Below are 27,520 nucleotides of genomic sequence, written 5' to 3' on the forward strand. Positions count from 1 at the left end.
ACCCCATTCACAGCCCCACAAACGCTGCCGCTGTCTGTTTCGTGAGCCTCGCAAACTCCAAGATTATCTGCCTTGGTCGCTGAGTAGAGCCGAATCGCAGCCCAGCAATTGTGATTGTCCCGGGATTCCTCCCACCCCAAAGGGGCCGGGACCAAAAGCTCTTGCTGCTCTTCAAGTAGCCAGGCAACCCCATTCACAGCCCCACAAATGCTGCCGCTTTCTCTTTCGTGAGCCTCCTAAATTCCCAGACTATCTGCTTTGGACGCTGAGTACAGCCGGAGCCAGGCTCAGTGATTGCGAACGTCCCAGGATTCCTCCCACCCCAAAGGTGGCAGGACCAAAAGCTCTTCCTGCTCTTCAAGTAGCCAGGCAACCCCATTCACAGCCCCACAAACGCTGACGCTGTCTCTTTCGTGAGCCTCCCAAACTCCAAGACTATCTGCCTGGGACGCTGACCCGGAGCCAGACTCAGCAATTGCGACCGTCCCGGGATTCCTCCCACCCCAAAGGGGCCAGGACCAAAAGCTCTTGCTGCTCTTCAAGTAGCCAGGCAACCCCATTCACAGCCCCACAAACGCTGACGCTGCCTCTTTCGTGAGCCTCCCAAACTCTAATACTAGCTGCCTGGGACAGTGAGTACACCCGGAGCCAGGCTCAGTAATTGCGACCGTCCCGGGATTCCTCCCACCCCAAAGGGGCCAGGACCAAAAGCTCTTGCTGCTCTTCAAGTAGCCAGGCAACCCCATTCACAGCCCCACAAACCCTGACGCTGCCTCTGTCGTGAGCCTCCCAAACTCCAAGACTATCTGCCTGGGACGCTGAGGACACCCGGAGGCAGGCTCAGGAATTGCAATATTGCAGGGATTTCTGCCACACCAAACTTGGCCAGACCAAAAGCTCTTGCTGCTCTTCAAGTAGCCAGGCAACCCCATTCACAGCCCCACAGACACTGCTGCTGTCTCTTTCGTGAGCCTCCCAAACTCCAAGACTAGCTGCCTGGGACGCTGAGTACAGCCGCAGCCAGGCTCAGCAGTTGCGAACGTCGTGAGATTCCTCCCACCCCAAAGGGGCCAGGACCAAAAGCTCTTGCTGCTCTTCAAGTAGCCAGGCAACCCCATTCACAGCCCCACAAACGCTGACGCTGTCTCTTTCGTGAGCCTCCCAAACTCTAATACTTGCTGCCTGGGACGCTGAGTACAGCCGCAGCCAGGCTCAGTAATTGCGAACGTCCCGGGATACGTCCCACCCCAAAGGGGCCAGGACCAAAAGCTCTTGCTGCTCTTCAAGTAGCCAGGCAACCCCATTCACAGCCCCACAAACGCTGACGCTGTCTCTTTCGTGAGCCTCCTAAATTCCCAGACTATCTGCTTTGGACGCTGAGTACAGCCGGAGCCAGGCTCAGTGATTGCGAAAGTCCCGGGATTCCTCCCACCCCAAAGGGGCCAGGACCAAAAGCTCTTGCTGCTCTTCAAGTAGCCAGGCAACCCCATTCACAGCCCCACAAACGCTGATGCTGTCTCTTTCGTGAGCCTCCCAAACTCGAAGACTATATGCCTGGGACGTTGAGTACAGCTGGAGCCAGGCGCAGTGATTGCGAACTTCTCGGGATGCGTCTCACCCCAAAGGGGCCAGGACCAAAAGCTCTTGCTGCTCTTCAAGTAGCCAGGCAACCCCATTCACAGCCCCACAAACGCTGCCGCTGTCTCTTTCGTGAGCCTCCCAAACGTCAAGATTATCTGCCTGGGACGCTGAGTAGAGCCGAATCGCAGCCCAGCAATTGTGATTGTCCCGGGATTCCTCCCACCCCAAAGGGGCCAGGACCAAAAGCTCTTGCTGCTCTTCAAGTAGCCAGGCAACCCCATTCACAGCCCCACAAACTCTGACGCTCTCTCTTTCGTGAGCCTCCCAAACTCCAAGACTATCTGCCTGGGACGCTGAGGACACCCGGAGCCAGGCTCAGTGATTGCGAACGTCCGTAGATTCCTCCCACCCCAAAGGGGCCAGGACCAAAAGCTCTTGCTGCTCTTCAAGTAGCCAGGCAACCCCATTCACAGCCCCACAAACCCTGACGCTGCCTCTGTCGTGAGCCTCCCAAACTCCAAGACTATCTGCCTGGGACGCTGAGGACACCCGGAGGCAGGCTCAGGAATTGCAATATTGCAGGGATTTCTGCCACACCAAACTTGGCCAGACCAAAAGCTCTTGCTGCTCTTCAAGTAGCCAGGCAACCCCATTCACAGCCCCACAGACACTGCTGCTGTCTCTTTCGTGAGCCTCCCAAACTCCAAGACTATCTGCCTGGGACGCTGAGTACAGCCGCAGCCAGGCTCAGCAGTTGCGAACGTCGTGAGATTCCTCCCACCCCAAAGGGGCCAGGACCAAAAGCTCTTGCTGCTCTTCAAGTAGCCAGGCAACCCCATTCACAGCCCCACAAACTCTGCCGCTGTCTCTTTCGTGAGCCTCCCAAACTCTAATACTTGCTGCCTGGGACGCTGAGTACAGCCGCAGCCAGGCTCAGCGATTGCGAACGTCCAGGGATTCCGCCCACCCCAAAGGGGCCAGGACCAAAAGCTCTTGCTGCTCTTCAAGTAGCCAGGCAACCCCATTCACAGCCCCACAAACACTGCCGCTGTCTGTTTCGTGAGCCTCGCAAACTCCAAGATTATCTGCCTTGGACGCTGAGTAGAGCCGAATCGCAGCCCAGCAATTGTGATTGTCCCGGGATTCCTCCCACCCCAAAGGGGCCAGGACCAAAAGCTCTTGCTGCTCTTCAAGTAGCCAGGCAACCCCATTCACAGCCCCAGAAACGCTGATGCTGTCTCTTTCGTGAGCCTCCCAAACTCGAAGACTATCTGCCTGGGACGTTGAGTACAGCTGGAGCCAGGCTCAGCAATTGCGAACTTCTCGGGATGCGTCTCACCCCAAAGGGGCCAGGACCAAAAGCTCTTGCTGCTCTTCAAGTAGCCAGGCAAGCCCATTCACAGCCCCACAAACCCTGACGCTGTCTCTTTCGTGAGCCTCCCAAACTCCAAGAATATCTGCCTGGGACAATGAGCCGAAGCCAGGGCCAGCAATTGCGATGTCCCGAGATTCCTCCCACCGTAAAGGAGCCAGGACCAAAAGCTCTTGCTGCTCTTCAAGTAGCCAGGCACCCCCATTCACAGCCCCACAAACGCTGACGCTTTCTCTTTTGTGTGCCTCCTAAATTCCAATACTATCTGCCTGGGACGCTGAGCCGGAGCCAGACTCAGCAATTGCGACCGTCCCGGGATTGCTCCCACCCCAAAGGGGCCAGGACCAAAAGCTCTTGCTGCTCTTCAAGTAGCCAGGCAACCCCATTCACAGCCCCACAAACGCTGACGCTGCCTCTTTCATGAGCCTCCCAAACTCTAATACTAGCCTCCTGGGACGCTGAGTACAGCCGGAGACAGGGTCAGCAATTAGGATGTCCCGAGATTCCTCCCACCCCAAAGGGGCCAGGACCAAAAGTTCTTGCTGCTCTTCAAGTAGCCAGGCAACCCCATTCACAGCCCCACAAACGCTGACCCTGCCTCTGTCGTGAGCCTCCCAAACTCCAAGACTAGCTGCCTGGGACGCTGAGGACACCCGGAGTCAGGCTCAGGAATTGCAATATTGCAGGGATTCCTGACACACCAAACTTGGCCAGACCAAAAGCTCTTGTTGCTCTTCAAGTAGCCAGGCAACCCCATTCACAGCCCCACAAACGCTGACGCTGTCTCTTTCGTGAGCCTCCCAAACTCTAATACTAGCTGCCTGGGACGCTGAGTACAGCCGGAGCCAGGCTCAGTAATTGAGACCGTCCCGGGATTCCTCCCACCCCAAAGGGGCCAGGACCAAAAGCTCTTGCTGCTCTTCAAGTAGCCAGGCAACCCCATTCACAGCCCCACAAACACTGCTGCTGTCTCTTTCGTGAGCCTCCCAAACTCCAAGACTACCTGCTTGGGCTGCTGAGTAAACCAGGAGCCAGGCTCAGCAGTTGCGAACGTCCCGGGATACGTCCCACCCCAAAGGGGCCAGGACCAAAAGCTCTTGCTGCTCTTCAAGTAGCCAGGCAACCCCATTCACAGCCCCACAAACGCTGCCGCTGTCTCTTTCGTGAGCCTCCCAAACGTCAAGATTATCTGCCTGGGACGCTGAGTAGAGCCGAATCGCAGCCCAGCAATTGTGATTGTCCCGGGATTCCTCCCACCCCAAAGGGGCCAGGACCAAAAGCTCTTGCTGCTCTTCAAGTAGCCAGGCAACCCCATTCACAGCCCCACAAACGCTGCCGCTGTCTCTTTCGTGAGCCTCCCAAACGTCAAGATTATCTGCCTGGGACGCTGAGTAGAGCCGAATCGCAGCCCAGCAATTGTGATTGTCCCGGGATTCCTCCCACCCCAAAGGGGCCAGGACCAAAAGCTCTTGCTGCTCTTCAAGTAGCCAGGCAACCCCATTCACAGCCCCACAAACTCTGACGCTCTCTCTTTCGTGAGCCTCCCAAACTCGAAGACTATCTGCCTGGGACGCTGAGTGCAGCCGCAGCCAGGCTCAGTGATTGCGAACGTCCGTAGATTCCTCCCACCCCAAAGGGGCCAGGACCAAAAGCTCTTGCTGCTCTTCAAGTAGCCAGGCAACCCCATTCACAGCCCCACAAACCCTGACGCTGCCTCTGTCGTGAGCCTCCCAAACTCCAAGACTATCTGCCTGGGACGCTGAGGACACCCGGAGGCAGGCTCAGGAATTGCAATATTGCAGGGATTTCTGCCACACCAAACTTGGCCAGATCAAAAGCTCTTGCTGCTCTTCAAGTAGCCAGGCAACCCCATTCACAGCCCCACAGACACTGCTGCTGTCTCTTTCGTGAGCCTCCCAAACTCCAAGACTAGCTGCCTGGGACGCTGAGGACACCCGGAGCCAGGCTCAGCAGTTGCGAACGTCGTGAGATTCCTCCCACCCCAAAGGGGCCAGGACCAAAAGCTCTTGCTGCTCTTCAAGTAGCCAGGCAACCCCATTCACAGCCCCACAAACGCTGCCGCTGTCTCTTTCGTGAGCCTCGCAAACTCCAAGATTATCTGCCTTGGACGCTGAGTAGAGCCGAATCGCAGCCCAGCAATTGTGATTGTCCCTGGATTCCTCCCACCCCAAAGGGGCCAGGACCAAAAGCTCTTGCTGCTCTTCAAGTAGCCAGGCAACCCCATTCACAGCCCCACAAACGCTGATGCTTTCTCTTTCGTGAGCCTCCCAAACGTCAAGATTATCTGCCTGGGACGCTGAGGACACCCGGAGCCAGGCTCAGTGATTGCGAACGTCCGTAGATTCCTCCCGCCCCAAAGGGGCCAGGACCAAAAGCTCTTGCTGCTCTTCAAGTAGCCAGGCAACCCCATTCACAGCCCCACAAACCCTGACGCTGCCTCTGTCGTGAGCCTCCCAAACTCCAAGACTATCTGCCTGGGACGCTGAGGACACCCGGAGGCAGGCTCAGGAATTGCAATATTGCAGGGATTTCTGCCACACCAAACTTGGCCAGACCAAAAGCTCTTGCTGCTCTTCAAGTAGCCAGGCAACCCCATTCACAGCCCCACAGACACTGCTGCTGTCTCTTTCGTGAGCCTCCCAAACTCCAAGACTAGCTGCCTGGGACGCTGAGTACAGCCGCAGCCAGGCTCAGCAGTTGCGAACGTCGTGAGATTCCTCCCACCCCAAAGGGGCCAGGACCAAAAGCTCTTGCTGCTCTTCAAGTAGCCAGGCAACCCCATTCACAGCCCCACAAACTCTGCCGCTCTCTCTTTCGTGAGCCTCCCAAACTCTAATACTTGCTGCCTGGGACGCTGAGTACAGCCGCAGCCAGGCTCAGCGATTGCGAACGTCCAGGGATTCCGCCCACCCCAAAGGGGCCAGGACCAAAAGCTCTTGCTGCTCTTCAAGTAGCCAGGCAACCCCATTCACAGCCCCACAAACGCTGCCGCTGTCTGTTTCGTGAGCCTCGCAAACTCCAAGATTATCTGCCTTGGACGCTGAGTAGAGCCGAATCGCAGCCCAGCAATTGTGATTGTCCCGGGATTCCTCCCACCCCAAAGGGGCCAGGACCAAAAGCTCTTGCTGCTCTTCAAGTAGCCAGGCAACCCCATTCACAGCCCCACAAACGCTGATGCTGTCTCTTTCGTGAGCCTCCCAAACTCGAAGACTATCTGCCTGGGACGTTGAGTACAGCTGGAGCCAGGCTCAGCAATTGCGAACTTCTCGGGATGCGTCTCACCCCAAAGGGGCCAGGACCAAAAGCTCTTGCTGCTCTTCAAGTAGCCAGGCAACCCCATTCACAGCCCCACAAACCCTGACGCTGTCTCTTTCGTGAGCCTCCCAAACTCCAAGAATATCTGCCTGGGACAATGAGCCGAAGCCAGGGCCAGCAATTGCGATGTCCCGAGATTCCTCCCACCGTAAAGGAGCCAGGACCAAAAGCTCTTGCTGCTCTTCAAGTAGCCAGGCACCCCCATTCACAGCCCCACAAACGCTGACGCTTTCTCTTTTGTGTGCCTCCTAAATTCCAATACTATCTGCCTGGGACGCTGACCCGGAGCCAGACTCAGCAATTGCGACCGTCCCGGGATTGCTCCCACCCCAAAGGGGCCAGGACCAAAAGCTCTTGCTGCTCTTCAAGTAGCCAGGCAACCCCATTCACAGCCCGACAAACGCTGACGCTGCCTCTTTCATGAGCCTCCCAAACTCTAATACTAGCCTCCTGGGACGCTGAGTACAGCCGGAGACAGGGTCAGCAATTAGGATGTCCCGAGATTCCTCCCACCCCAAAGGGGCCAGGACCAAAAGCTCTTGCTGCTCTTCAAGTAGCCAGGCAACCCCATTCACAGCCCCACAAACGCTGACCCTGCCTCTGTCGTGAGCCTCCCAAACTCCAAGACTATCTGCCTGGGACGCTGAGGACACCCGGAGTCAGGCTCAGGAATTGCAATATTGCAGGGATTCCTGACACACCAAACCTGGCCAGACCAAAAGCTCTTGTTGCTCTTCAAGTAGCCAGGCAACCCCATTCACAGCCCCACAAACGCTGACGCTGTCTCTTTCGTGAGCCTCCCAAACTCTAATACTATCTGCCTGGGACGCTGAGTACAGCCGGAGCCAGGCTCAGTAATTGAGACCGTCCCGGGATTCCTCCCACCCCAAAGGGGCCAGGACCAAAAGCTCTTGCTGCTCTTCAAGTAGCCAGGCAACCCCATTCACAGCCCCACAAACACTGCTGCTGTCTCTTTCGTGAGCCTCCCAAACTCCAAGACTACCTGCTTGGTCTGCTGAGTAAACCAGGAGCCAGGCTCAGCAGTTGCGAACGTCCCGGGATACGTCCCACCCCAAAGGGGCCAGGACCAAAAGCTCTTGCTGCTCTTCAAGTAGCCAGGCAACCCCATTCACAGCCCCACAAACGCTGCCGCTGTCTCTTTCGTGAGCCTCCCAAACGTCAAGATTATCTGCCTGGGACGCTGAGTAGAGCCGAATCGCAGCCCAGCAATTGTGATTGTCCCGGGATTCCTCCCACCCCAAAGGGGCCAGGACCAAAAGCTCTTGCTGCTCTTCAAGTAGCCAGGCAACCCCATTCACAGCCCCACAAACGCTGATGCTTTCTCTTTCGTGAGCCTCCCAAACTCCAATAGTATCTGCCTGGGACGCTGAGAGCAGCCGAATCGCAGCCCAGCAATTGAGATTGTCCCGGGATTCCTCCCACCCCAAAGGGGCCAGGACCAAAAGCTCTTGCTGCTCTTCAAGTAGCCAGGCAACCCCATTCACAGCCCCACAAACTCTGACGCTCTCTCTTTCGTGAGCCTCCCAAACTCCAAGACTATCTGCCTGGGACGCTGAGTACAGCCGCAGCCAGGCTCAGCAGTTGCGAACGTCGTGAGATTCCTCCCACCCCAAAGGGGCCAGGACCAAAACCTCTTGCTGCTCTTCAAGTAGCCAGGCAACCCCATTCACAGCCCCACAAACCCTGACGCTGCCTCTTTCGTGAGCCTCCCAAACTCTAATACTTGCTGCCTGGGACGCTGAGTACAGCCGCAGCCAGGCTCAGCGATTGCGACCGTCCAGGAATTCCGCCCACCCCAAAGGGGCCAGGACCAAAAGCTCTTGCTGCTCTTCAAGTAGCCAGGCAACCCCATTCACAGCCCCACAAACGCTGCCGCTGTCTGTTTCGTGAGCCTCGCAAACTCCAAGATTATCTGCCTTGGACGCTGAGTAGAGCCGAATCGCAGCCCAGCAATTGTGATTGTCCCGGGATTCCTCCCACCCCAAAGGGGCCAGGACCAAAAGCTCTTGCTGCTCTTCAAGTAGCCAGGCAACCCCATTCACAGCCCCAGAAACGCTGATGCTGTCTCTTTCGTGAGCCTCCCAAACTCGAAGACTATCTGCCTGGGACGTTGAGTACAGCTGGAGCCAGGCTCAGCAATTGCGAACTTCTCGGGATGCGTCTCACCGCAAAGGGGCCAGGACCAAAAGCTCTTGCTGCTCTTCAAGTAGCCAGGCAAGCCCATTCACAGCCCCACAAACCCTGACGCTGTCTCTTTCGTGAGCCTCCCAAACTCCAAGAATATCTGCCTGGGACAATGAGCCGAAGCCAGGGCCAGCAATTGCGATGTCCCGAGATTCCTCCCACCGCAAAGGAGCCAGGACCAAAAGCTCTTGCTGCTCTTCAATTAGCCAGGCAAGCCCATTCACAGCCCCACAAACGCTGACGCTTTCTCTTTTGTGTGCCTCCTAAATTCCAATACTATCTGCCTGGGACGCTGAGCCGGAGCCAGACTCAGCAATTGCGACCGTCCCGGGATTGCTCCACCCCAAAGGGGCCAGGACCAAAAGCTCTTGCTGCTCTTCAAGTAGCCAGGCAACCCCATTCACAGCCCCACAAACGCTGACGCTGCCTCTTTCGTGAGCCTCCAAAACTCTAATACTAGCTGCCTGGGACAGTGAGTACAGCCGGAGCCAGGCTCAGTAATTGCGACCGTCCCGGGATTGCTCCCACCCCAAAGGGGCCAGGACCAAAAGTTCTTGCTGCTCTTCAAGTAGCCAGGCAACCCCATTCACAGCCCCACAAACGCTGACCCTGCCTCATTCGTGAGCCTCCCAAACTCCAAGACTATCTGCGTGGGACGCTGAGGACACCCGGAGTCAGGCTCAGGGACTGCAATATTGCAGGGATTCCTGCCACACCAAACTTGGCCAGACCAAAAGCTCTTGTTGCTCTTCAAGTAGCCAGGCAACCCCATTCACAGCCCCACAAACTCTGACGCTGTCTCTTTCGTGAGCCTCCCAAACTCTAATACTAGCTGCCTGGGACGCTGAGTACAGCCGGAGCCAGGCTCAGTAATTGAGACCGTCCCGGGATTCCTCCCACCCCAAAGGGGCCAGGACCAAAAGCTCTTGCTGCTCTTCAAGTAGCCAGGCAACCCCATTCACAGCCCCACAAACACTGCTGCTGTCTCTTTCGTGAGCCTCCCAAACTCCAAGACTACCTGCTTGGGCTGCTGAGTAAACCAGGAGCCAGGCTCAGCAATTTTGATTGTCCCGGGATTCCTCCCACCCCAAAGGGGCCAGGACCAAAAGCTCTTGCTGCTCTTCAAGTAGCCAGGCAACCCCATTCACAGCCCCACAAACGCTGACGCTGTCTCTTTCGTGAGCCTCCCAAACTCCAATAGTATCTGCCTGGGACGCTGAGAGCAGCCGAATCGCAGCCCAGCAATTGAGATTGTCCCGGGATTCCTCCCACCCCAAAGGGGCCAGGACCAAAAGCTCTTGCTGCTCTTCAAGTAGCCAGGCAACCCCATTCACAGCCCCACAAACTCTGACGCTCTCTCTTTCGTGAGCCTCCCAAACTCCAAGACTATCTGCCTGGGACGCTGAGGACACCCGGAGCCAGGCTCAGTGATTGCGAACGTCCGTAGATTCCTCCCACCCCAAAGGGGCCAGGACCAAAAGCTCTTGCTGCTCTTCAAGTAGCCAGGCAACGCCATTCACAGCCCCACAAACCCTGACGCTGCCTCTGTCTTGAGCCTCCCAAACTCCAAGACTATCTGCCTGGGACGCTGAGGACACCCGGAGTCAGGCTCAGGAATTGCAATATTGCAGGGATTTCTGCCACACCAAACTTGGCCAGACCAAAAGCTCTTGCTGCTCTTCAAGTAGCCAGGCAACCCCATTCACAGCCCCACAGACACTGCTGCTGTCTCTTTCGTGAGCCTCCCAAACTCCAAGACTAGCTGCCTGGGACGCTGAGTACAGCCGCAGCCAGGCTCAGCAGTTGCGAACGTCGTGAGATTCCTCCCACCCCAAAGGGGCCAGGAACAAAAGCTCTTGCTGCTCTTCAAGTAGCCAGGCAACCCCATTCACAGCCCCACAAACGCTGACGCTGTCTCTTTCGTGAGCCTCCCAAACTCTAATACTTGCTGCCTGGGACGCTGAGTACAGCCGCAGCCAGGCTCAGTAATTGCGAACGTCGTGAGATTCCGCCCACCCCAAAGGGGCCAGGACCAAAAGCTCTTGCTGCTCTTCAAGTAGCCAGGCAACCCCATTCACAGCCCCACAAACGCTGACGCTGTCTCTTTCGTGAGCCTCCCAAACTCCAAGATTATCTGCCTTGGACGCTGAGTAGAGCGAATCGCAGCCCAGCAATTGTGATTGTCCCGGGATTCCTCCCACCCCAAAGGGGCCAGGACCAAAAGCTCTTGCTGCTCTTCAAGTAGCCAGGCAACCCCATTCACAGCCCCATAAATTCTGCCGCTTTCTCTTTCGTGAGCCTCCTAAATTCCCAGACTATCTGCTTTGGACACTGAGTACAGCCGGAGCCAGGCTCAGTGATTGCGAAAGTCCCGGGATTCCTCCCACACCAAAGGGGCCAGGACCAAAAGCTCTTGCTGCTCTTCAAGTAGCCAGGCAACCCCATTCACAGCCCCACAAACGCTGCCGCTGTCTCTTTCGTGAGCCTCCCAAACTCCAAGATTTTCTGCCTGGGAATCTGAGCCGGAGCCAGGCTCAGTTATTGCGAACGTCCGGGGATTCCTCCCACCCCAAAGGGGCCAGGACCAAAAGCTCTTGCTGCTCTTCAAGTAGCCAGGCAAGCCCATTCACAGCCCCACAAACCCTGACGCTCTCTCTTTCGTGAGCCTCCCAAACTCTAATACTAGCCTCCTGGGACGCTGAGTACAACCGGAGACAGGGTCAGCAATTAGGATGTCCCGAGATTCATCCCACCCCAAAGGGGCCAGGACCAAAAGCTCTTGCTGCTCTTCAAGTAGCCAGGCAACCCCATTCACAGCCCCACAAACGCTGACCCCTCCTCTGTCGTGAGCCTCCCAAACTCCAAGACTAGCTGCCTGGGACGCTGAGGACACCCGGAGTCAGGCTCAGGAATTGCAATATTGCAGGGATTCCTGCCACACCAAACTTGGCCAGACCAAAAGCTCTTGTTGCTCTTCAAGTAGCCAGGCAACCCCACTCACAGCCCCACAAACGCTGACGCTGTCTCTTTCGTGAGCCTCCCAAACTCTAATACTAGCTGCCTGGGACGCTGTGTACAGCCGGAGCCAGGCTCAGTAATTGAGACCGTCCCGGGATTCCTCCCACCCCAAAGGGGCCAGGACCAAAAGCTCTTGCTGCTCTTCAAGTAGCCAGGCAACCCCATTCACAGCCCCACAAACACTGCTGCTGTCTCTTTCGTGAGCCTCCCAAACTCCAAGACTACCTGCTTGGGCTGCTGAGTAAACCAGGAGCCAGGCTCAGCAGTTGCGAACGTCCCGGGATACGTCCCACCCCAAAGGGGCCAGGACCAAAAGCTCTTGCTGCTCTTCAAGTAGCCAGGCAACCCCATTCACAGCCCCACAAACGCTGACGATGTCTCTTTCGTGAGCCTCCCAAACGTCAAGATTATCTACCTGGGACACTGAGTAGAGCCGAATCGCAGCCCAGCAATTGTGATTGTCCCGGGATTCCTCCCACCCCAAAGGGGCCAGGACCAAAAGCTCTTGCTGCTCTTCAAGTAGCCAGGCAACCCCATTCACAGCCCCACAAACGCTGATGCTTTCTCTTTCGTGAGCCTCCCAAACTCCAATAGTATCTGCCTGGGACGCTGAGAGCAGCCGAATCGCAGCCCAGCAATTGAGATTGTCCCGGGATTCCTCCCACCCCAAAGGGGCCAGGACCAAAAGCTCTTGCTGCTCTTCAAGTAGCCAGGCAACCCCATTCACAGCCCCACAAACTCTGACGCTCTCTCTTTCGTGAGCCTCCCAAACTCCAAGACTATCTGCCTGGGACGCTGAGGACACCCGGAGTCAGGCTCAGTGATTGCGAACGTCCGTAGATTCCTCCCACCCCAAAGGTGGCAGGACCAAAAGCTCTTGCTGCTCTTCAAGTAGCCAGGCAACCCCATTCACAGCCCCACAAACGCTGACGCTGCCTCTGTCCTGAGCCTCCCAAACTCCAAGAGTATCTGCCTGGGACGCTGACCCGGAGCCAGACTCAGCAATTGCGACCGTCCCGGGATTGCTCCCACCCCAAAGGGGCCAGGACCAAAAGCTCTTGCTGTTCTTCAAGTAGCCAGGCAACCCCATTCACAGCCCCACAAACGCTGACGCTGCCTCTTTCGTGAGCCTCCAAAACTCTAATACTAGCTGCCTGGGACAGTGAGTACAGCCGGAGCCAGGCTCAGTAATTGCGACCGTCCCGGGATTGCTCCCACCCCAAAGGGGCCAGGACCAAAAGCTCTTGCTGCTCTTCAAGTAGCCAGGCAACCCCATTCACAGCCCCACAAACCCTGACGCTGCCTCTTTCGTGAGCCTCCCAAACTCTAATTCTTGGTGCCTGGGACGCAGAGTACAGCCGCAGCCAGGCTCAGTACTTGCGAACGTCCAGGGATTCCGCCCACCCCAAAGGGGCCAGGACCAAAAGCTCTTGCTGATCTTCAAGTAGCCAGGCAACCCCATTCACAGCCCCACAAACGCTGCCGCTGTCTGTTTCGTGAGCCTCCCAAACTCCAAGACTACCTGCTTGGGCTGCTGAGTAAACCAGGAGCCAGGCTCAGCGATTGCAAATGTCCCGGGATTCCTCCCACCCCAAAGGGGCCAGGACCAAAAGCTCTTGCTGCTCTTCAAGTAGCCAGGCAACCCCATTCACAGCCCCACAAATGCTGCCGCTTTCTCTTTCGTGAGCCTCCTAAATTCCCAGACTATCTGCTTTGGACGCTGAGTACAGCCGGAGCCAGGCTCAGTGATTGCGAAAGTCCCGGGATTCCTCCCACCCCAAAGGGGCCAGGACGAAAAGCTCTTGCTGCTCTTCAAGTAGCCAGGCAACCCCATTCACAGCCCCAGAAACGCTGATGCTGTCTCTGTCGTGAGCCTCCCAAACTCCAAGACTATCTGCCTGGGACGTTGAGTACAGCTGGAGCCAGGCTCAGCAATTGCGAACTTCTCGGGATGCATCTCACCCCAAAGGGGCCAGGACCAAAAGCTCTTGCTGCTCTTCAAGTAGCCAGGCAAGCCCATTCACAGCCCCACAAACCCTGACGCTGTCTCTTTCGTGAGCCTCCCAAACTCCAAGAATATCTGCCTGGGACAATGAGCCGAAGCCAGGGCCAGCAATTGCGATGTCCCGAGATTCCTCCCACCGTAAAGGAGCCAGGACCAAAAGCTCTTGCTGCTCTTCAAGTAGCCAGGCACCCCCATTCACAGCCCCACAAACGCTGACGCTTTCTCTTTTGTGTGCCTCCTAAATTCCAATACTATCTGCCTGGGATGCTGAGCCGGAGCCAGACTCAGCAATTGCGACCGTCCCGGGATTGCTCCCACCCCAAAGGGGCCAGGACCAAAAGCTCTTGCTGCTCTTCAAGTAGCCAGGCAACCCCATTCACAGCCCCACAAACGCTGACGCTGCCTCTTTCATGAGCCTCCCAAACTCTAATACTAGCCTCCTGGGACGCTGAGTACAGCCGGAGACAGGGTCAGCAATTAGGATGTCCCGAGATTCCTCCCACCCCAAAGGGGCCAGGACCAAAAGCTCTTGCTGCTCTTCAAGTAGCCAGGCAAGCCCATTCACAGCCCCACAAACTCTGATGCTGTCTGTTTCGTGAGCCTCCCAAACTCCAAGACTATCTGCCTGGGACGCTGAGGACACCCGGAGTCAGGCTCAGGAATTGCAATATTGCAGGGATTCCTGCCACACCAAACTTGGCCAGACCAAAAGCTCTTGTTGCTCTTCAAGTAGCCAGGCAACCCCATTCACAGCCCCACAAACGCTGACGCTGTCTCTTTCGTGAGCCTCCCAAACTCTAATACTAGCTGCCTGGGACGCTGAGTACAGCCGGAGCCAGGCTCAGTAATTGAGACCGTCCCGGGATTCCTCCCACCCCAAAGGGGCCAGGACCAAAAGCTCTTGCTGCTCTTCAAGTAGCCAGGCAACCCCATTCACAGCCCCACAAACACTGCTGCTGTCTCTTTCGTGAGCCTCCCAAACTCCAAGACTACCTGCTTGGGCTGCTGAGTAAACCAGGAGCCAGGCTCAGCAGTTGCGAACGTCCCGGGATACGTCCCACCCCAAAGGGGCCAGGACCAAAAGCTCTTGCTGCTCTTCAAGTAGCCAGGCAACCCCATTCACAGCCCCACAAACGCTGCCGCTGTCTCTTTCGTGAGCCTCCCAAACGTCAAGATTATCTGCCTGGGACGCTGAGTAGAGCCGAATCGCAGCCCAGCAATTGTGATTGTCCCGGGATTCCTCCCACCCCAAAGGGGCCAGGACCAAAAGCTCTTGCTGCTCTTCAAGTAGCCAGGCAACCCCATTCACAGCCCCACAAACGCTGATGCTTTCTCTTTCGTGAGCCTCCCAAACTCCAATAGTATCTGCCTGGGACGCTGAGAGCAGCCGAATCGCAGCCCAGCAATTGAGATTGTCCCGGGATTCCTCCCACCCCAAAGGGGCCAGGACCAAAAGCTCTTGCTGCTCTTCAAGTAGCCAGGCAACCCCATTCACAGCCCCACAAACTCTGACGCTCTCTCTTTCGTGAGCCTCCCAAACTCCAAGACTATCTGCCTGGGACGCTGAGGACACCCGGAGCCAGGCTCAGTGATTGCGAACGTCCGTAGATTCCTCCCACCCCAAAGGGGCCAGGACCAAAAGCTCTTGCTGCTCTTCAAGTAGCCAGGCAACCCCATTCACAGCCCCACAAACGCTGACGCTTTCTCTTTCATGAGCCTCCCAAACTCTAATACTAGCCTCCTGGGACGCTGAGTACAGCCGGAGACAGGGTCAGGAATTAGGATGTCCCGAGATTCCTCCCACCCCAAAGGGGCCAGGACCAAAAGTTCTTGCTGCTCTTCAAGTAGCCAGGCAACCCCATTCACAGCCCCACAAACGCTGACCCTGCCTCTGTCGTGAGCCTCCCAAACTCCAAGACTATCTGCCTGGGACGCTGAGGACACCCGGAGTCAGGCTCAGGAATTGCAATATTGCAGGGATTCCTGCCACACCAAACTTGGCCAGACCAAAAGCTCTTGTTGCTCTTCAAGTAGCCAGGCAACCCCATTCACAGCCCCACAAACGCTGACGCTGTCTCTTTCGTGAGCCTCCCAAACTCTAATACTAGCTGCCTGGGACGGTGAGTACAGCCGGAGCCAGGCTCAGTAATTGCGAACGTCCCGGGATTCCTCCCACCCCAAAGGGGCCAGGACCAAAAGCTCTTGCTGCTCTTCAAGTAGCCAGGCAACCCCATTCACAGCCCCACAAACACTGCTGCTGTCTCTTTCGTGAGCCTCCCAAACTCCAAGACTACCTGCTTGGGCTGCTGAGTAAACCAGGAGCCAGGCTCAGCAGTTGCGAACGTCCCGGGATACGTCCCACCCCAAAGGGGCCAGGACCAAAAGCTCTTGCTGCTCTTCAAGTAGCCAGGCAACCCCATTCACAGCCCCACAAACCCTGACGCTGCCTCTGTCTTGAGCCTCCCAAACTCCAAGACTATCTGCCTGGGACGCTGAGGACACCCGGAGTCAGGCTCAGGAATTGCAATATTGCAGGGATTTCTGCCACACCAAACTTGGCCAGACCAAAAGCTCTTGCTGCTCTTCAAGTAGCCAGGCAACCCCATTCACAGCCCCACAGACACTGCTGCTGTCTCTTTCGTGAGCCTCCCAAACTCCAAGACTAGCTGCCTGGGACGCTGAGTACAGCCGCAGCCAGGCTCAGCAGTTGCGAACGTCGTGAGATTCCTCCCACCCCAAAGGGGCCAGGAACAAAAGCTCTTGCTGCTCTTCAAGTAGCCAGGCAACCCCATTCACAGCCCCACAAACGCTGACGCTGTCTCTTTCGTGAGCCTCCCAAACTCTAATACTTGCTGCCTGGGACGCTGAGTACAGCCGCAGCCAGGCTCAGTAATTGCGAACGTCGTGAGATTCCGCCCACCCCAAAGGGGCCAGGACCAAAAGCTCTTGCTGCTCTTCAAGTAGCCAGGCAACCCCATTCACAGCCCCACAAACACTGCTGCTGTCTCTTTCGTGAGCCTCCCAAACTCCAAGACTACCTGCTTGGGCTGCTGAGTAAACCAGGAGCCAGGCTCAGCAGTTGCGAACGTCCCGGGATACGTCCCACCCCAAAGGGGCCAGGACCAAAAGCTCTTGCTGCTCTTCAAGTAGCCAGGCAACCCCATTCACAGCCCCACAAACGCTGCCGCTGTCTATTTCGTGAGCCTCCCAAACGTCAAGATTATCTGCCTGGGACGCTGAGTAGAGCCGAATCGCAGCCCAGCAATTGTGATTGTCCCGGGATTCCTCCCACCCCAAAGGGGCCAGGACCAAAAGCTCTTGCTGCTCTTCAAGTAGCCAGGCAACCCCATTCACAGCCCCACAAACGCTGACGCTGTCTCTTTCGTGAGCCTCCCAAACTCCAAGATTATCTGCCTTGGATGCTGAGTAGAGCCGAATCGCAGCCCAGCAATTGTGATTGTCCCGGGATTCCTCCCACCCCAAAGGGGCCAGGACCAAAAGCTCTTGCTGCTCTTCAAGTAGCCAGGCAACCCCATTCACAGCCCCACAAATTCTGCCGCTTTCTCTTTCGTGAGCCTCCTAAATTCCCAGACTATCTGCTTTGGACACTGAGTACAGCCGGAGCCAGGCTCAGTGATTGCGAAAGTCCCGGGATTCCTCCCACACCAAAGGGGCCAGGACCAAAAGCTCTTGCTGCTCTTCAAGTAGCCAGGCAACCCCATTCACAGCCCCACAAACGCTGCCGCTGTCTCTTTCGTGAGCCTCCCAAACTCCAAGATTTTCTGCCTGGGAATCTGAGCCGGAGCCAGGCTCAGTTATTGCGAACGTCCGGGGATTCCTCCCACCCCAAAGGGGCCAGGACCAAAAGCTCTTGCTGATCTTCAAGTAGCCAGGCAACCCCATTCACAGCCCCACAAACCCTGACGCTCTTTCTTTCGTGAGCCTCCCAAACTCCAAGACTATCTGCCTGGGACACTGAGGACACCCGGAGTCAGGCTCAGGAATTGCAATATTGCAGGGATTTCTGCCACACCAAACTTGGCCAGACCAAAAGCTCTTGCTGCTCTTCAAGTAGCCAGGCAACCCCATTCACAGCCCCACAAACGCTGACGCTGCCTCTTTCGTGAGCCTCCCAAACTCTAATACTAGCCTCCTGGGACGCTGAGTACAACCGGAGACAGGGTCAGCAATTAGGATGTCCCGAGATTCATCCCACCCCAAAGGGGCCAGGACCAAAAGCTCTTGCTGCTCTTCAAGTAGCCAGGCAACCCCATTCACAGCCCCACAAACGCTGACCCCTCCTCTGTCGTGAGCCTCCCAAACTCGAAGACTAGCTGCCTGGGACGCTGAGGACACCCGGAGTCAGGCTCAGGAATTGCAATATTGCAGGGATTCCTGCCACACCAAACTTGGCCAGACCAAAAGCTCTTGTTGCTCTTCAAGTAGCCAGGCAACCCCACTCACAGCCCCACAAACGCTGACGCTGTCTCTTTCGTGAGCCTCCCAAACTCTAATACTAGCTGCCTGGGACGCTGTGTACAGCCGGAGCCAGGCTCAGTAATTGAGACCGTCCCGGGATTCCTCCCACCCCAAAGGGGCCAGGACCAAAAGCTCTTGCTGCTCTTCAAGTAGCCAGGCAACCCCATTCACAGCCCCACAAACACTGCTGCTGTCTCTTTCGTGAGCCTCCCAAACTCCAAGACTACCTGCTTGGGCTGCTGAGTAAACCAGGAGCCAGGCTCAGCAGTTGCGAACGTCCCGGGATACGTCCCACCCCAAAGGGGCCAGGACCAAAAGCTCTTGCTGCTCTTCAAGTAGCCAGGCAACCCCATTCACAGCCCCACAAACGCTGACGATGTCTCTTTCGTGAGCCTCCCAAACGTCAAGATTATCTACCTGGGACACGGAGTAGAGCCGAATCGCAGCCCAGCAATTGTGATTGTCCCGGGATTCCTCCCACCCCAAAGGGGCCAGGACCAAAAGCTCTTGCTGCTCTTCAAGTAGCCAGGCAACCCCATTCACAGCCCCACAAACGCTGATGCTTTCTCTTTCGTGAGCCTCCCAAACTCCAATAGTATCTGCCTGGGACGCTGAGAGCAGCCGAATCGCAGCCCAGCAATTGAGATTGTCCCGGGATTCCTCCCACCCCAAAGGGGCCAGGACCAAAAGCTCTTGCTGCTCTTCAAGTAGCCAGGCAACCCCATTCACAGCCCCACAAACTCTGACGCTCTCTCTTTCGTGAGCCTCCCAAACTCCAAGACTATCTGCCTGGGACGCTGAGGACACCCGGAGCCAGGCTCAGTGATTGCGAACGTCCGTAGATTCCTCCCACCCCAAAGGGGCCAGGACCAAAAGCTCTTGCTGCTCTTCAAGTAGCCAGGCAACCCCATTCACAGCCCCACAAACGCTGACGCTGCCTCTGTCCTGAGCCTCCCAAACTCCAAGAGTATCTGCCTGGGACGCTGACCCGGAGCCAGACTCAGCAATTGCGAACGTCCCGGGATTCCTCCCACCCCAAAGGGGCCAGGACCAAAAGCTCTTGCTGCTCTTCAAGTAGCCAGGCAACCCCATTCACAGCCCCACAAACCCTGACGCTGCCTCTGTCGTGAGCCTCCCAAACTCCAAGACTATCTGCGTGGGACGCTGAGGACACCCGGAGTCAGGCTCAGGAATTGCAATATTGCAGGGATTTCTGCCACACCAAACTTGGCCAGACCAAAAGCTCTTGCTGCTCTTCAAGTAGCCAGGCAACCCCATTCACAGCCCCACAGACACTGCTGCTGTCTCTTTCGTGAGCCTCCCAAACTCCAAGACTAGCTGCCTGGGACGCTGAGTACAGCCGGAGCCAGGCTCAGCAATTGCGAACGTCCCAGGATTCCTCCCACCCCAAAGGGGCCAGGACCAAAAGCTCTTGCTGCTCTTCAAGTAGCCAGGCAACCCCATTCACAGCCCCACAAACTCTGCCGCTGTCTCTTTCGTGAGCCTCCCAAACTCTAATTCTTGGTGCCTGGGACGCAGAGTACAGCCGCAGCCAGGCTCAGTAATTGCGAACGTCCAGGGATTCCGCCCACCCCAAAGGGGCCAGGACCAAAAGCTCTTGCTGATCTTCAAGTACCCAGGCAACCCCATTCACAGCCCCACAAACGCTGACGCTGTCTCTTTCGTGAGCCTCCCAAACTCCAAGACTACCTGCTTGGGCTGCTGAGTAAACCAGGAGACAGGCTCAGCGATTGCAAACGTCCCGGGATTCCTCCCACCCCAAAGGGGCCAGGACCAAAAGCTCTTGCTGCACTTCAAGTAGCCAGGCAACCCCATTCACAGCCCCACAAATGCTGCCGCTTTCTCTTTCGTGAGCCTCCTAAATTCCCAGACTATCTGCTTTGGACGCTGAGTACAGCCGGAGCCAGGCTCAGTGATTGCGAAAGTCCCGGGATTCCTCCCACCCCAAAGGGGCCAGGACGAAAAGCTCTTGCTGCTCTTCAAGTAGCCAGGCAACCCCATTCACAGCCCCAGAAACGCTGATGCTGTCTCTTTCGTGAGCCTCCCAAACTCGAAGACTATCTGCCTGGGACGTTGAGTACAGCTGGAGCCAGGCTCAGCAATTGCGAACTTCTCGGGATGCATCTCACCCCAAAGGGGCCAGGACCAAAAGCTCTTGCTGCTCTTCAAGTAGCCAGGCAAGCCCATTCACAGCCCCACAAACCCTGACGCTGTCTCTTTCGTGAGCCTCCCAAACTCCAAGAATATCTGCCTGGGACAATGAGCCGAAGCCAGGGCCAGCAATTGCGATGTCCCGAGATTCCTCCCACCGTAAAGGAGCCAGGACCAAAAGCTCTTGCTGCTCTTCAAGTAGCCAGGCACCCCCATTCACAGCCCCACAAACGCTGACGCTTTCTCTTTTGTGAGCCTCCTAAATTCCAATACTATCTGCCTGGGATGCTGAGCCGGAGCCAGACTCAGCAATTGCGACCGTCCCGGGATTGCTCCCACCCCAAAGGGGCCAGGACCAAAAGCTCTTGCTGCTCTTCAAGTAGCCAGGCAACCCCATTCACAGCCCCACAAACGCTGACGCTGCCTCTTTCATGAGCCTCCCAAACTCTAATACTAGCCTCCTGGGACGCTGAGTACAGCCGGAGACAGGGTCAGCAATTAGGATGTCCCAAGATTCCTCCCACCCCAAAGGGGCCAGGACCAAAAGCTCTTGCTGCTCTTCAAGTAGCCAGGCAACCCCATTCACAGCCCCACAAACTCTGATGCTGTCTGTTTCGTGAGCCTCCCAAACTCCAAGACTATCTGCCTGGGACGCTGAGGACACCCGGAGTCAGGCTCAGGAATTGCAATATTGCAGGGATTCCTGCCACACCAAACTTGGCCAGACCAAAAGCTCTTGTTGCTCTTCAAGTAGCCAGGCAACCCCATTCACAGCCCCACAAACGCTGACGCTGTCTCTTTCGTGAGCCTCCCAAACTCTAATACTAGCTGCCTGGGACGCTGAGTACAGCCGGAGCCAGGCTCAGTAATTGAGACCGTCCCGGGATTCCTCCCACCCCAAAGGGGCCAGGACCAAAAGCTCTTGCTGCTCTTCAAGTAGCCAGGCAACCCCATTCACAGCCCCACAAACACTGCTGCTGTCTCTTTCGTGAGCCTCCCAAACTCCAAGACTACCTGCTTGGGCTGCTGAGTAAACCAGGAGCCAGGCTCAGCAGTTGCGAACGTCCCGGGATACGTCCCACCCCAAAGGGGCCAGGACCAAAAGCTCTTGCTGCTCTTCAAGTAGCCAGGCAACCCCATTCACAGCCCGACAAACGCTGCCGCTGTCTCTTTCGTGAGCCTCCCAAACGTCAAGATTATCTGCCTGGGACGCTGAGTAGAGCCGAATCGCAGCCCAGCAATTGTGATTGTCCCGGGATTCCTCCCACCCCAAAGGGGCCAGGACCAAAAGCTCTTGCTGCTCTTCAAGTAGCCAGGCAACCCCATTCACAGCCCCACAAACGCTGATGCTTTCTCTTTCGTGAGCCTCCCAAACTCCAATAGTATCTGCCTGGGACGCTGAGAGCAGCCGAATCGCAGCCCAGCAATTGAGATTGTCCCGGGATTCCTCCCACCCCAAAGGGGCCAGGACCAAAAGCTCTTGCTGCTCTTCAAGTAGCCAGGCAACCCCATTCACAGCCCCACAAACTCTGACGCTCTCTCTTTCGTGAGCCTCCCAAACTCCAAGACTATCTGCCTGGGACGCTGAGGACACCCGGAGCCAGGCTCAGTGATTGCGAACGTCCGTAGATTCCTCCCACCCCAAAGGGGCCAGGACCAAAAGCTCTTGCTGCTCTTCAAGTAGCCAGGCAACCCCATTCACAGCCCCACAAACGCTGACGCTTTCTCTTTCATGAGCCTCCCAAACTCTAATACTAGCCTCCTGGGACGCTGAGTACAGCCGGAGACAGGGTCAGGAATTAGGATGTCCCGAGATTCCTCCCACCCCAAAGGGGCCAGGACCAAAAGTTCTTGCTGCTCTTCAAGTAGCCAGGCAACCCCATTCACAGCCCCACAAACGCTGACCCTGCCTCTGTCGTGAGCCTCCCAAACTCCAAGACTATCTGCCTGGGACGCTGAGGACACCCGGAGTCAGGCTCAGGAATTGCAATATTGCAGGGATTCCTGCCACACCAAACTTGGCCAGACCAAAAGCTCTTGTTGCTCTTCAAGTAGCCAGGCAACCCCATTCACAGCCCCACAAACGCTGACGCTGTCTCTTTCGTGAGCCTCCCAAACTCTAATACTAGCTGCCTGGGACGCTGAGTACAGCCGGAGCCAGGCTCAGTAATTGCGAACGTCCCGGGATTCCTCCCACCCCAAAGGGGCCAGGACCAAAAGCTCTTGCTGCTCTTCAAGTAGCCAGGCAACCCCATTCACAGCCCCACAAACACTGCTGCTGTCTCTTTCGTGAGCCTCCCAAACTCCAAGACTACCTGCTTGGGCTGCTGAGTAAACCAGGAGCCAGGCTCAGCAGTTGCGAACGTCCCGGGATACGTCCCACCCCAAAGGGGCCAGGACCAAAAGCTCTTGCTGCTCTTCAAGTAGCCAGGCAACGCCATTCACAGCCCCACAAACCCTGACGCTGCCTCTGTCTTGAGCCTCCCAAACTCCAAGACTATCTGCCTGGGACGCTGAGGACACCCGGAGTCAGGCTCAGGAATTGCAATATTGCAGGGATTTCTGCCACACCAAACATGGCCAGACCAAAAGCTCTTGCTGCTCTTCAAGTAGCCAGGCAACCCCATTCACAGCCCCACTAACGCTGACGCTGTCTCTTTCGTGAGCCTCCCAAACTCCAAGACTAGCTGCCTGGGACGCTGAGTACAGCCAGAGCCAAGCTAAGCAGTTGCGAACGTCGTGAGATTCCTCCCACCCCAAAGGGGCCAGGAACAAAAGCTCTTGCTGCTCTTCAAGTAGCCAGGCAACCCCATTCACAGCCCCACAAACGCTGACGCTGTCTCTTTCGTGAGCCTCCCAAACTCTAATACTTGCTGCCTGGGACGCTGAGTACAGCCGCAGCCAGGCTCAGTAATTGCGAACGTCGTGAGATTCCGCCCACCCCAAAGGGGCCAGGACCAAAAGCTCTTGCTGCTCTTCAAGTAGCCAGGCAACCCCATTCACAGCCCCACAAACGCTGACGCTGTCTCTTTCGTGAGCCTCCCAAACTCCAAGATTATCTGCCTTGGACGCTGAGTAGAGCCGAATCGCAGCCCAGCAATTGTGATTGTCCCGGGATTCCTCCCACCCCAAAGGGGCCAGGACCAAAAGCTCTTGCTGCTCTTCAAGTAGCCAGGCAACCCCATTCACAGCCCCACAAATTCTGCCGCTTTCTCTTTCGTGAGCCTCCTAAATTCCCAGACTATCTGCTTTGGACACTGAGTACAGCCGGAGCCAGGCTCAGTGATTGCGAAAGTCCCGGGATTCCTCCCACACCAAAGGGGCCAGGACCAAAAGCTCTTGCTGCTCTTCAAGTAGCCAGGCAACCCCATTCACAGCCCCACAAACGCTGCCGCTGTCTCTTTCGTGAGCCTCCCAAACTCCAAGATTTTCTGCCTGGGAATCTGAGCCGGAGCCAGGCTCAGTTATTGCGAACGTCCGGGGATTCCTCCCACCCCAAAGGGGCCAGGACCAAAAGCTCTTGCTGATCTTCAAGTAGCCAGGCAACCCCATTCACAGCCCCACAAACCCTGACGCTCTCTCTTTCGTGAGCCTCCCAAACTCCAAGACTATCTGCCTGGGACACTGAGGACACCCGGAGTCAGGCTCAGGAATTGCAATATTGCAGGGATTTCTGCCACACCAAACTTGGCCAGACCAAAAGCTCTTGCTGCTCTTCAAGTAGCCAGGCAACCCCATTCACAGCCCCACAAACGCTGACGCTGCCTCTTTCGTGAGCCTCCCAAACTCTAATACTAGCCTCCTGGGACGCTGAGTACAACCGGAGACAGGGTCAGCAATTAGGATGTCCCGAGATTCATCCCACCCCAAAGGGGCCAGGACCAAAAGCTCTTGCTGCTCTTCAAGTAGCCAGGCAACCCCATTCACAGCCCCACAAACGCTGACCCCTCCTCTGTCGTGAGCCTCCCAAACTCCAAGACTAGCTGCCTGGGACGCTGAGGACACCCGGAGTCAGGCTCAGGAATTGCAATATTGCAGGGATTCCTGCCACACCAAACTTGGCCAGACCAAAAGCTCTTGTTGCTCTTCAAGTAGCCAGGCAACCCCACTCACAGCCCCACAAACGCTGACGCTGTCTCTTTCGTGAGCCTCCCAAACTCTAATACTAGCTGCCTGGGACGCTGAGTACAGCCGGAGCCAGGCTCAGTAATTGAGACCGTCCCAGGATTCCTCCCACCCCAAAGGGGCCAGGACCAAAAGCTCTTGCTGCTCTTCAAGTAGCCAGGCAACCCCATTCACAGCCCCACAAACACTGCTGCTGTCTCTTTCGTGAGCCTCCCAAACTCCAAGACTACCTGCTTGGGCTGCTGAGTAAACCAGGAGCCAGGCTCAGCAGTTGCGAACGTCCCGGGATACGTCCCACCCCAAAGGGGCCAGGACCAAAAGCTCTTGCTGCTCTTCAAGTAGCCAGGCAACCCCATTCACAGCCCCACAAACGCTGACGATGTCTCTTTCGTGAGCCTCCCAAACGTCAAGATTATCTACCTGGGACACGGAGTAGAGCCGAATCGCAGCCCAGCAATTGTGATTGTCCCGGGATTCCTCCCACCCCAAAGGGGCCAGGACCAAAAGCTCTTGCTGCTCTTCAAGTAGCCAGGCAACCCCATTCACAGCCCCACAAACGCTGATGCTTTCTCTTTCGTGAGCCTCCCAAACTCCAATAGTATCTGCCTGGGACGCTGAGAGCAGCCGAATCGCAGCCCAGCAATTGAGATTGTCCCGGGATTCCTCCCACCCCAAAGGGGCCAGGACCAAAAGCTCTTGCTGCTCTTCAAGTAGCCAGGCAACCCCATTCACAGCCCCACAAACCCTGACGCTGCCTCTGTCGTGAGCCTCCCAAACTCCAAGACTATCTGCCTGGGACGCTGAGGACACCCGGAGGCAGGCTCAGGAATTGCAATATTGCAGGGATTTCTGCCACACCAAACTTGGCCAGACCAAAAGCTCTTGCTGCTCTTCAAGTAGCCAGGCAACCCCATTCACAGCCCCACAGACACTGCTGCTGTCTCTTTCGTGAGCCTCCCAAACTCCAAGATTACCTGCTTGGGCTGCTGAGTAAACCAGGAGCCAGGCTCAGCAGTTGCGAACGTCCCGGGATACGTCCCACCCCAAAGGGGCCAGGACCAAAAGCTCTTGCTGCTCTTCAAGTAGCCAGGCAACCCCATTCACAGCCCCACAAACGCTGCCGCTGTCTATTTCGTGAGCCTCCCAAACGTCAAGATTATCTGCCTGGGACGCTGAGTAGAGCCGAATCGCAGCCCAGCAATTGTGATTGTCCCGGGATTCCTCCCACCCCAAAGGGGCCAGGACCAAAAGCTCTTGCTGCTCTTCAAGTAGCCAGGCAACCCCATTCACAGCCCCACAAACGCTGACGCTGTCTCTTTCGTGAGCCTCCCAAACTCCAAGACTATCTGCCTGGGACGATGAATAGAGCTGAATCGCAGCCCAGGAATTGCGAACGTCCGTAGATTCCTCCCACCCCAAAGGTGGCAGGACCAAAAGCTCTTGCTGCTCTTCAAGTAGCCAGGCAACCCCATTCACAGCCCCACAAACTCTGACGCTCTCTCTTTCGTGAGCCTCCCAAACTCGAAGACTATCTGCCTGGGACGCTGAGGACACCCGGAGCCAGGCTCAGTGATTGCGAACGTCCCGGGATACGTCCCACCCCAAAGGTGGCAGGACCAAAAGCTCTTGTTGCTCTTCAAGAAGCCAGGCAACCCCATTCACAGCCCCACAAACGCTGACGCTGCCTCTGTCGTGAGCCTCCCAAACTCCAAGACTATCTGCCTGGGACGCTGAGGACACCCGGAGTCAGGCTCAGGAATTGCAATATTGCAGGGATTTCTGCCACACCAAACTTGGCCAGACCAAAAGCTCTTGCTGCTCTTCAAGTAGCCAGGCAACCCCATTCACAGCCCCACAGACACTGCTGCTGTCTCTTTCGTGAGCCTCCCAAACTCCAAGACTAGCTGCCTGGGACGGTGAGTACAGCCGGAGCCAGGCTCAGCAGTTGCGAACGTCCCGGGATACGTCCCACCCCAAAGGGGCCAGGACCAAAAGCTCTTGCTGCTCTTCAAGTATCCAGGCAACCCCATTCACAGCCCCACAAACACTGCTGCTGTCTCTTTCGTGAGCCTCCCAAACTCCAAGACTATCTGCCTGGGACGCTGAGGACACCCGGAGTCAGGCTCAGGAATTGCAATATTGCAGGGATTTCTGCCACACCAAACTTGGCCAGACCAAAAGCTCTTGCTGCTCTTCAAGTAGCCAGGCAACCCCATTCACAGCCCCACAAACGCTGACGCTGTCTCTTTCGTGAGCCTCCCAAACTCCAAGACTATCTGCCTGGGACGCTGAGTACAGCCAGAGCCAAGCTAAGCAGTTGCGAACGTCGTGAGATTCCTCCCACCCCAAAGGGGCCAGGAACAAAAGCTCTTGCTGCTCTTCAAGTAGCCAGGCAACCCCATTCACAGCCCCACAAACGCTGACGCTGTCTCTTTCGTGAGCCTCCCAAACTCTAATACTTGCTGCCTGGGACGCTGAGTACAGCCGCAGCCAGGCTCAGTAATTGCGAACGTCGTGAGATTCCGCCCACCCCAAAGGGGCCAGGACCAAAAGCTCTTGCTGCTCTTCAAGTAGCCAGGCAACCCCATTCACAGCCCCACAAACGCTGACGCTGTCTCTTTCGTGAGCCTCGCAAACTCCAAGATTATCTGCCTTGGTCGCTGAGTAGAGCCGAATCGCAGCCCAGCAATTGCGAACGTCCCGGGATACGTCCCACCCCAAAGGGGCCAGGACCAAAAGCTCTTGCTGCTCTTCAAGTAGCCAGGCAACCCCATTCACAGCCCCACAAACGCTGATGCTTTCTCTTTCGTGAGCCTCCCAAACTCCAATAGTATCTGCCTGGGACGCTGAGAGCAGCCGAATCGCAGCCCAGCAATTGAGATTGTCCCGGGATTCCTCCCACCCCAAAGGGGCCAGGACCAAAAGCTCTTGCTGCTCTTCAAGTAGCCAGGCAACCCCATTCACAGCCCCACAAACTCTGACGCTCTCTCTTTCGTGAGCCTCCCAAACTCCAAGACTATCTGCCTGGGACGCTGAGGACACCCGGAGCCAGGCTCAGTGATTGCGAACGTCCGTAGATTCCTCCCACCCCAAAGGGGCCAGGACCAAAAGCTCTTGCTGCTCTTCAAGTAGCCAGGCAACCCCATTCACAGCCCCACAAACGCTGACCCTGCCTCTGTCGTGAGCCTCCCAAACTCCAAGAGTATCTGCCTGGGACGCTGAGCCGG

This window comes from Platalea leucorodia (genome assembly GCF_965183815.1).
Source record: "Platalea leucorodia genome assembly, chromosome: 8".
NCBI lineage: Eukaryota > Metazoa > Chordata > Aves > Pelecaniformes > Threskiornithidae > Platalea > Platalea leucorodia.